Consider the following 9,160-nt stretch of genomic DNA (forward strand, 5'->3'; position numbering starts at 1 on the left):
GGGGGGGGGCGCGGCATGTGGTGCTGGCTGAGGGGGACAAAGGAGGTGGCAGGCAAGCTCCTCCCTCTCCCGTCCCCCCTGCTCCTGAGAGGTGGGGGTGGTGTGGGGTGGTGGGTCGTGGTGCTCCGTCCCTGCCAGCTCCCCCTCCCCTCCCCCCCAACGGGCAGTTGGCTAGTGTTCTATAAGGATGTTGGCCAGAAAAGAAGGACCAAGGAAACTGGGGCCACTGTTAACTAGCCAGGGCCTAACAGAAGATGCAAAGAAGACAGAGCTACTTAACAGCTACTTTGCTTCAGTCTTCACAGAAAAAATTAAGATGCAGCCAGATGTGTAATAAGGATTATCTGGATAAGGAAGGGGGCAACCTGAGGGAGGAGATAACAGAAGAGACAGAGAGCTTTAGATGGGTTGGAATGAATTCAAGTCAGCAAGGCTGGACTTCGTCCCAGTATACTGAAGGATCTGGCAGAAGAGATCTCAGAACTCTTTGCAATGATCTTCAGGAAGTCATGGGAGATGAGCCAGGTACCAGAGGACTGGCAAAGGGCCAAAATAGTGCCCTTCCTTAAAAAAGGCAAAAAGGAGGATGGAGGGAACAGACCAGTTAGCCTCACCTAAGCACTTGGGAAGTTGCAGGAGCAACTCCTAAAGAAGGAGCAATATCCTAAAGAAGGCCATTTGCAAGCATCTGATCACAAGCAGCCAGCATGGATTTATGAAAAACAAATGGTCAAAAAAAACCCCAAAACAAACCTGATTTTTTTCTTTGTCAAAGTAACTACTTAAGTGGATGAACAAAATGCTATGGATATACTGTACTGTATCTAGGCTTCAGCAAAGCTTTGACAAGGTCTTGCTCAACCTTTTTATACATTGGAAAAATGTGGGCTGGACAAAGCTAGTATCTATCTAGCCAGTAGATAGCTAACCAGCTCAATAGCTGCAAGCAAAGGATAATTATTAATGGATCCATGTCAGAATGGCAGAAGGTTTTGAATGGAGTCCCACAGGGATCCCTGGGCCTGGTGCTGTTCAATGTCTTTGTTTGGAAAACTGAGCTAGGTCTGTTTGGCTTGTGGAAAAAGCCACTTAGAGGGGACATAATAGCAGACTTCAAATACTTGAAGGACTGCCTTAAAGAGTAGGGAAAGCACCTTTTCTTTTTTGTGGCAGAGGAGGAGGACACGGACCAGTGGTTTCAAGTTATAGCAAAGTAAGTTTAGATTGGATATCCAGAAAAATTTCTTCACTGTTAGAAGAGTGAGGGTAGTAGAATAGACTGCTTGGGAAGTTGTATACTTTCCAACACTAGAAGTGTTCAAGAGGTTGAACAGCCACTACTCAAGAATACTCTAGATGGCTGTGTCCTCACAAGCAGGAACACCTGTTTTCTCAGGGACAAGTAGCAGTAGCATACCTTGTACCACTGCTGCTTGTCCCCAGAGAATGCCTGTGTACAGCAGATTACCCTGGGTGGGGTAGGAGAGGCTGGGGCCAGCAACTGTGCTGGCTCCAGCAGCCTTACCTGTGGGCCTGAGGGCCTTGGGAAACTGGAGATGCAGCTGTGGCGCTCCTGCAGTAGGGGGCCTGACTGGCAGCTGGAGCTTGGCTCTGGCCAGCCAGGCTCTGGTTTCGGGTGGTGCGCAATGCTGCTGTGTGTGTGCTGTTGCCCTGCTTTTTTTTTTTTTTAGTGTGGTTTATTTTGACCCCGGGATCTCCCAGGGTCAAGAACCCCCCCACACACTGCAAAGTAGCAGTGTGTGAAAGCCTGCATCTGTGGTGTGTGGCACTGCAGGGGGGTCTGTGGAGCCACATACTGCACGTCCATGCTCATCTGGACACAGCTGGTATAGCTATGCCTATGTTCTCCAATGGATGTTTCCCATGCTTATGGGATTTGCTGGTTGTCCCCGACCCTTTTTCTGCTGCATGTGTCAGGGTGTTTTTAAACCTCCCTCAGAGGTGTTGGTTACATACAAGGCTGGGGACTTTGGGTTGTGCCAATGCTCCTGTTGAGACCAAAGATGGAGGGTCCTGACTAGAGGGTCTTGCCTCTGCTTGGGGTCAGACTGATTACCATATTTGGGGTCAGGAAGGAATTTTAGCTCATGGTCAGATTGGTATAAATTATGGAGGGTTTTGCCTTCCTCCGTAGTGGGGGGTGTGGCCCTCTACCTGGGATCTCTTGAGCGTGTATTAACAACCTTCTTTAGAAGCAGAACATTGGCCGCCATGGTTCCCCTGCTTTATCTGTGGCAGGTTAGGGTGTTATGTGTTGTGTTGTGTCAGGGTTGATGGTAGTCTTATGTAGAGTTTAGATTATGGCTTGCATAGGATGGTTTGGATAGGGATAAGTCTGCCTCAGCTGTGGAGGTCCCTTCCAACTCTACTTCTCTTTGATTTCTAGATCCAAAGGATTCCCACCAGCTTTAAACTTACATTTCTGCTTTGCAAAATTGCAGATACAATTATCATGAAGTTCCAAGACAGACTTCCTGGCATCCTTCGGCAGCAAGGGGTCTCTAAATGTAACACTCCACTAACAGCATGTCTAAGATGTACCTGAAAGAAAATAATTATGTAAAGCCCCATCTAAATAGAAACTCCCTTACTTCCTGAAATGTTAGAGCAATAGTAAATGTACATGTAAAAGGCATTCTTTTCTATGGAATAATGTGTGAAATTCTGGTTCTTAGATCCTTATTATGTCACTAGTGAACTCTTTGTCTTTTAAGGTAATTTGATCCTTGAAGGCAGTAGTACGAGAGTAGTAATGAAGTCAAGCTTCGTGTTTGTTGCCTGTCCTCATCCACTGGTATAAATGCAGTCTGTTCGTCGTTCTTCACGCAGTCAACAAAAGGGTTCTTTGTGGAGATCCCTCATTAGATACTGCTCCAGATCTTTCTCAAAACCTTGCCACACCTCATCAGGTATCTTAGGTACTTTGTGTGTGGCTTCTGGTCAGGTCTGCTCATTTCTCTCATTGGACATCTTTCTTTTACGTACCCTTCTTAAATACCTTCAGTGTTTTGAAAAACACTACTCTGGATCTGAATGTTGTGGTTCATGTTCAGCTCTATATTTAATCCTTTCAGAAACATTAGGAGCTATCAATTATCCCACAGGTATTCAATTTTAATTTAAAAAATCTATTTATTGATTCACCTTGATCTCTACAGCAGGAAGATGTATACCTTTAACAGAAAACCGTTACAGGAATTGTCTTAGGCAGATTACTGAAAATGGCTCCCCATTCTCACCCTCTGGTAGACTTTTTTTTTTTTTTTTTTTTTTAAATAAACCTGGGATAAGTTGTTTACCCAGATATCCAGATATACACTGCAGATCATCTTGCTGAAAAGTAGTTTCTAAATGTTTGCACTACCCAGGGTAGTGTGTGCAGAAATCTCTGTTGCCATGCACCAGAAAACATAATTCACTGGAACTGTAGGTTCTCAGTCCCTTAGAAAATCAGGCTAGGCAGCCACAATAAGAGGACAATACTGGGTGTTTGACTCTTAGTCTTTCTTTGCCACTTTTCACTGTGGTTCTCCAATTCCAGACGTGCGCTCAGAGAAATCACAAATTCATTCTGAGCAGATGCAAGTTAAATGATAGTAAAATATTTCCTATATGATTCCATGGCTTGCAGCTATCATGCAGAGAAGCAAGGATTAATTTACATGATGCATATGTTTATCTCCCTGTATGTCAGTCTCAGAAAGTTCCACAAATTTGCTTATGGGAACAAGGCTTTCCAGTGCAGCTTCTTCAGGGCTGTCACTGAGAGATGTGAGTGTACTTGCGCTCCATGAGTGATCAGGGGAAACACTCAAAGATATATTTCCACTGCAGTTGCTTAGACACGTGACCAGCTTTGTATGTCAAGAGTTATTCTCACTTAAGAAATCGACTGGCTCCTACGCCATGAAACTATTTAGGAGCTCTGCTGTGCTTGTGTTTTTACTTTCAAATGCTTTATGGCAGCGCAACAAAGTTACAAAAATGGCAGACTGGACAACGGCCAAATCTTGGCCCTACTCCCTAATCTTAGTATTATATCTTGGTAGATCTGAGGGGGAAAGGTAAGGAAGGGTTTTTAAAAAGCTAGAGAAGAACTCTGAAACTGTCAAAGAGAATTTCCTCTTAATTGCTAGAATAATCTCCACATCCCAGGTACACCTTCTGCATACATGAGGAATCAGAGAATCCATGTAGCAATGGTTCCTCTGGCTGTGCATCATTCTCATTCACCCCTATATGGTTCCAAAACTTCCCTGAATACCACCATTCAAGGACATCTGCTGGTTGCCCCTGCTGCACCAGAGCCCTGCCTCCCTTTTATATTTGAGAGAGATGTATGATTATGCACCCTCTTTCAAATATTCCTGTTGCTGTGAGTATAATCTTTCTGGAGCATACTTCAATGAATCTTGATTAACCCTAGAACTGGTGAGAAAATGTATTTTCCATGAAAAATGTCGATAAAGATGATGACACTTCATTTTCTATCATTTTTTTTCTGTGGAAAATGGGGTTTTTTTGAGTGCAAAATCAGAAAACAAAATTTTGATTCAGAAATTCCACTTCAATGGCTCATGGGAATTTTTGTTTGGGGGCTTGCTCCTCTTCTCATGTATGCTATGAGGCATGGCCACAGAACCACCTAAGATTTGAAAGTGAAGCAGGCAAAGGGGTTGGGTCCCCTGCATTTGCAGGCAATCATTAACCAAAGGCACTATACCCTGGTAGTTATGTTTGAGGGTTTGAAGTGGGGATAATGAGGGCATCCTTGGATAAAACTTGACTCAGTGGCCAGAGGCTCCTTCCAGTCCTATCTAGTGAACTTGTAACACTGACTTTTTAGGGTGTTTGCTTGGTGGGTGTTTGTTGCACCTCTGGAACTGCATTACCGGGGCATTAGTTCCCTAGTTAGGTATTTTATGATGCAAGGCCTCAGCTCATCTGCTCCTGGCTATTATGGCATCAATGATAATTTTCTCTCTCATAGTCATTTGTACATGAAGCCAATTCATCTCTCTAACATGGATTATAACCTAAATTACAGTCACTACATTACAGGAAAAACACCTAGTTCCCTTAGTAACAACCTAGAGTGAGGATGAGTGCACGGGAATCTCTGAAAAGCTATCATGCTGGAGCGCAAATGAATACAAATAGGCCGCGCCACAGTGCATCTCTGTCTGAAATACTCCCCCCTTGATAGCATGGAACAGGCTGATCCAATTTGTTTCTGTCACCTTCAAATATAAACCTGCTGGAACAGATAGCTGTACACAAAGCCATCCTACACTCCCACTAAGTGCTAACAAACAAGATTGTGCTTGTAAGAGCACACAATAAAGTATCACTGTGCTCTATTATTTTATAAATGATCAAGGGGACAGAAGAGACAGAAACCCAGTTCAAGAGTTTGCAGATCCTGGAGATTTTTCAACAATGATAGCACACAGTTCATTGGATGTGGCATTCATGGGGAAATAAACATCTGAGCAATTGCATAGCACTCCTTTCATCACCTCATGAACGTTTTCTACTGTATTATCTAAACCTAACAATAGAGTTCTAAGAACTTCATAGCCTTATCACCTTGGTTTATGTGCATTGAAGAGTGGGAATGGAGTAGCCCAGTTAGTCCTTAGGAGTGAATCATCCTTTTGAATCCTGATGGGTCATTTCATGTTGAGTTTCTGAAACAGCATGTCATGAGTGTGCTTGATATGTGTGTTTTTTATGGACACAATTTAAAGGTGGGAAAGAGACTTCAGGGAAGAGGTTGTTGCATCAAACTAGCCCTACATATATCAGGCCAGATTTGTCTTTCTTGTATGATACTAGCATAAACTGGGCCATAATGGTGTCACAACATACACTAGAGTAGTCATTCTAGTGCAAAGTTGAGCCTTTGATGCTGCAGCAAGGGGTGTCTGAAAGGAGGAGCAGCTGGAATCCTACTGTAGCATACTAATCCTTAATTGTGTTTTTGGTCCGTCAGGGAGGGCTTGGACAGAAAGACAGCACCCTGATTGGTCGAATGACATATTTGTACTTTCTCTAGTTAATAATCTAACTGGGTTAGTTTTGAAGCAAATATAGTTTGTAGATTTGTAACATGGTAGATCTCTTCCTGAATGGATTACTGATGCCTCAGTAAAAGATGAGAAATAAAATATCATGCCTTTATGCATTTCTTTTTCCTCAGCCATTATTAATTATAAGGACTTTTCCATGCATAATTACTTCTAAGAGGAAATTTTGTTTTCCTGTCAGCAGCTCATCAGTTTCTGCTGCTCATTCTTCAACCAAAGTGAGCGACGTCAAAAGTTGGAGATGAAACTGACCAAATCAAATCCAAGGTGCTTCGGAACTTAGCAGCATCATTTGTCTCCATCTGGTCTCCATTCCGCAGGTACATGTCATTCTCATACAGCTTTATTGCTTCATTTGTTTAAATGGGATCTCCTTTTGAATTTTTTCTTCATTTTATTTTGAAGAGTTTCTTCTCCAGAAGAAGCTACAAGCAATCTTAGTAGTTCCCTACTTCATCATAGTATGCCTTCTCTGTGTGTGTGTGTGTGTGTGTAGTGTCAGGCAAATAAAGAAAAACTTGTTTGGGATAGTTACAATGTTTTATTTGTATACTTGAGCATAAATTATAGTCAGCTCTATTGCTGTTTCAAAAACATTACTAATTCTGGGTCCCCATCCTACACACAATTGCTGCCAGTTATAACAGGGATGGAGGAGGCAAGCTGAGATGTGTTCACAGCTCATCTGCACAGAAATGTGTGTATGGTGTTGATATCTCTGCCTTTGTCGCCCGTGCTACTTTCAGCTTGTCTCTTCTTATATACTCACTGGTTTTAAAATGTTATTCTTGCATCATATGTTTTTTTAAGTGTGTGGGTGTGGTTGTGTGTAAAACTATATAATAAATTTATATCTATTTTTGTTTACTATATGTTTATACCATATCTAGGAGCATTTGGCTTTGATCAGAATCGGTGCAATTTCATACGGGTAGAACTTTATTTTTGGGTACAACTATTTGCAGGGTTGGTTTGTGAATTGATGTCCAAGAAGATGTACACTGCATGGTGCATTAAAAAACCTCCACCTAAATGGCTTATATTGTACCAGTTTCTTTGCAACAGGGCCTTGCTGTAAGCCTTGCTCTTTTTGTTAGACATTTTGTGAAATGTAAATAGAACTAATCCCTTATAGGTCATCCTAATGTAAATTTATTAGCGAGTCCAAGGTCAGAAATGCCCAAGGGCTCAGAGAATAAGGAAAACAGGTGCTCTCCTGGAGCAATGCAAGTTATATTACAATTTGTTTCTTTCCTCCCTCTGGACTTTATAATATACTAATGCAATGACACCATACTTACAGCAACATTTGTAGTAAGAAAATATGTAAATACAGCAAAAGTTAATTTTTTTTTCTAGGTTGTCTAGAGAGTAACTGGTTATGTATGGTCTGAATGGTCTCTAACACTAAGCATAGCTTTCTGTCAGACAGCTGCTGTTATTTATGAAAGCAATATAGTTAATGTTTATTATTGGACAGATTTCTCTTACATGAAACAGAAAGAGCATACGGTTTTCTCTGAATCTTTTCAGTAAATAGCAGAAGTAGGATTGGGACTTCAGAAATGTCGTCCAAGTGTTGTCCCTTGGGGTAAAAAAATAAATAAAAAAATCAAACAGGCCTTCCTAACATGATTGCTTCTTATTAGCATAGTAGTTTTCAAATAAACAACCTGCTAATGTCTTTAATAAGCAGCTCCTCTATGATGAAAACTGCAAATGGAGTGTATTGGTGGATAACAGATAACACTAAAAACTGTCAATAAAATAAATATTGTTCTGCCCGAACAGTGCTGATATTTACTCTGTGAGAACAACAGAGTTGTTCAGGTAGTTTTTTAGGCTGATATTTGACAGACATGTTGCAGCACTATGCTGCTTACTTGAGCCTATAATGTAACATTGAATGTAACCTTTTTAGTTGCATTAAGTATTAAAACAAAATAAACAAGAGATCCTTAATTAGTTAAAAGCTACTCTGGAGCCTGGATAAAATATATAGCTGATCTTAAGAAAACCATAGGAAGTTATACTTTCTCTATAGTGTTGTAAACTTGAGGAATGAATAGTATTTTTAGCAAGAGAATGGCTGATTTTGTGTGCTGGAAGAGTTTTATAGCATTACTAAAGTTTTCTTTTACAAAGTGCAAACCAAAAAATAAAAGTTCAGGGTTATTAGAATGCCTGGTCTGTGTGAAGAAATGGAAGATGGCTTTTAATTTTTTTCCCTTGCATTTGAAAATGTAGAAAATGAAAAGCTCTTTGAATGTTGTGAAATGTAAAAGTTATTGTTTCTTGGAAACATATTGAACTCATACATCATTTCCAAATGATGTTTGCCATTTCAAAGTTTTTTTGAACATGATTTATTTGGTTCTGTGATTGATTTACCTTTGATTGCAAAACATCCTTATGCTTGTTTGGATTTTGTATTTTCACAATTATTTTTTTTAGTAATCACGTGTGTGTGCACGCGTGCATGCACATATATTTAAGGAAGGAGAGATTTGGAAGATAAGGTCATAAAAATTGAGACTGTATTTCTTTTAATCCCATGGTGATTGTTGCTGGGTTTTTTATTCTATATGTAGGCTTTGGAGAAAAAGGAACATTCTGAAAGGAAATCTTGAGCCATGCTTATCTTTGTTCCACTTCTGGAATGACATCATTTTTTCAAAATGCAAGGAATGTACAGTAAAACCTAGAGAAAAAAAGATCTTTGTGGGGAGATGATTTATGATGTTTAAAAGAAGGAAAACAATTATGTAATAAATACAGCCCATGAGATTCAAAGTGAAGGAGGCATCACAGGTGCAGATTGTAAACAGGCCCCAAAGGAAAGAGTATAGGTCTTCTAAAGGTAGACTGCAAGCAACAGATGACACATAGGAAATTTTCTTTCATATACATTTGTATTTTATGATCAGGGGCCTAAAGCATAATGTTTATAAACTTAAGAGAACATCCGTATTCCAGTAGAGCAACACAGAACAGCAGTATTAATTTATATGAAGTGGGAAAGATGTGTGGTCTGAAGGGTCAGCTTGTTT

Source organism: Gavialis gangeticus, unplaced genomic scaffold, assembly GCF_001723915.1.
Source record: "Gavialis gangeticus isolate Ggan-Ray unplaced genomic scaffold, GavGan_comp1, whole genome shotgun sequence".
Taxonomy (NCBI): domain Eukaryota; kingdom Metazoa; phylum Chordata; order Crocodylia; family Gavialidae; genus Gavialis; species Gavialis gangeticus.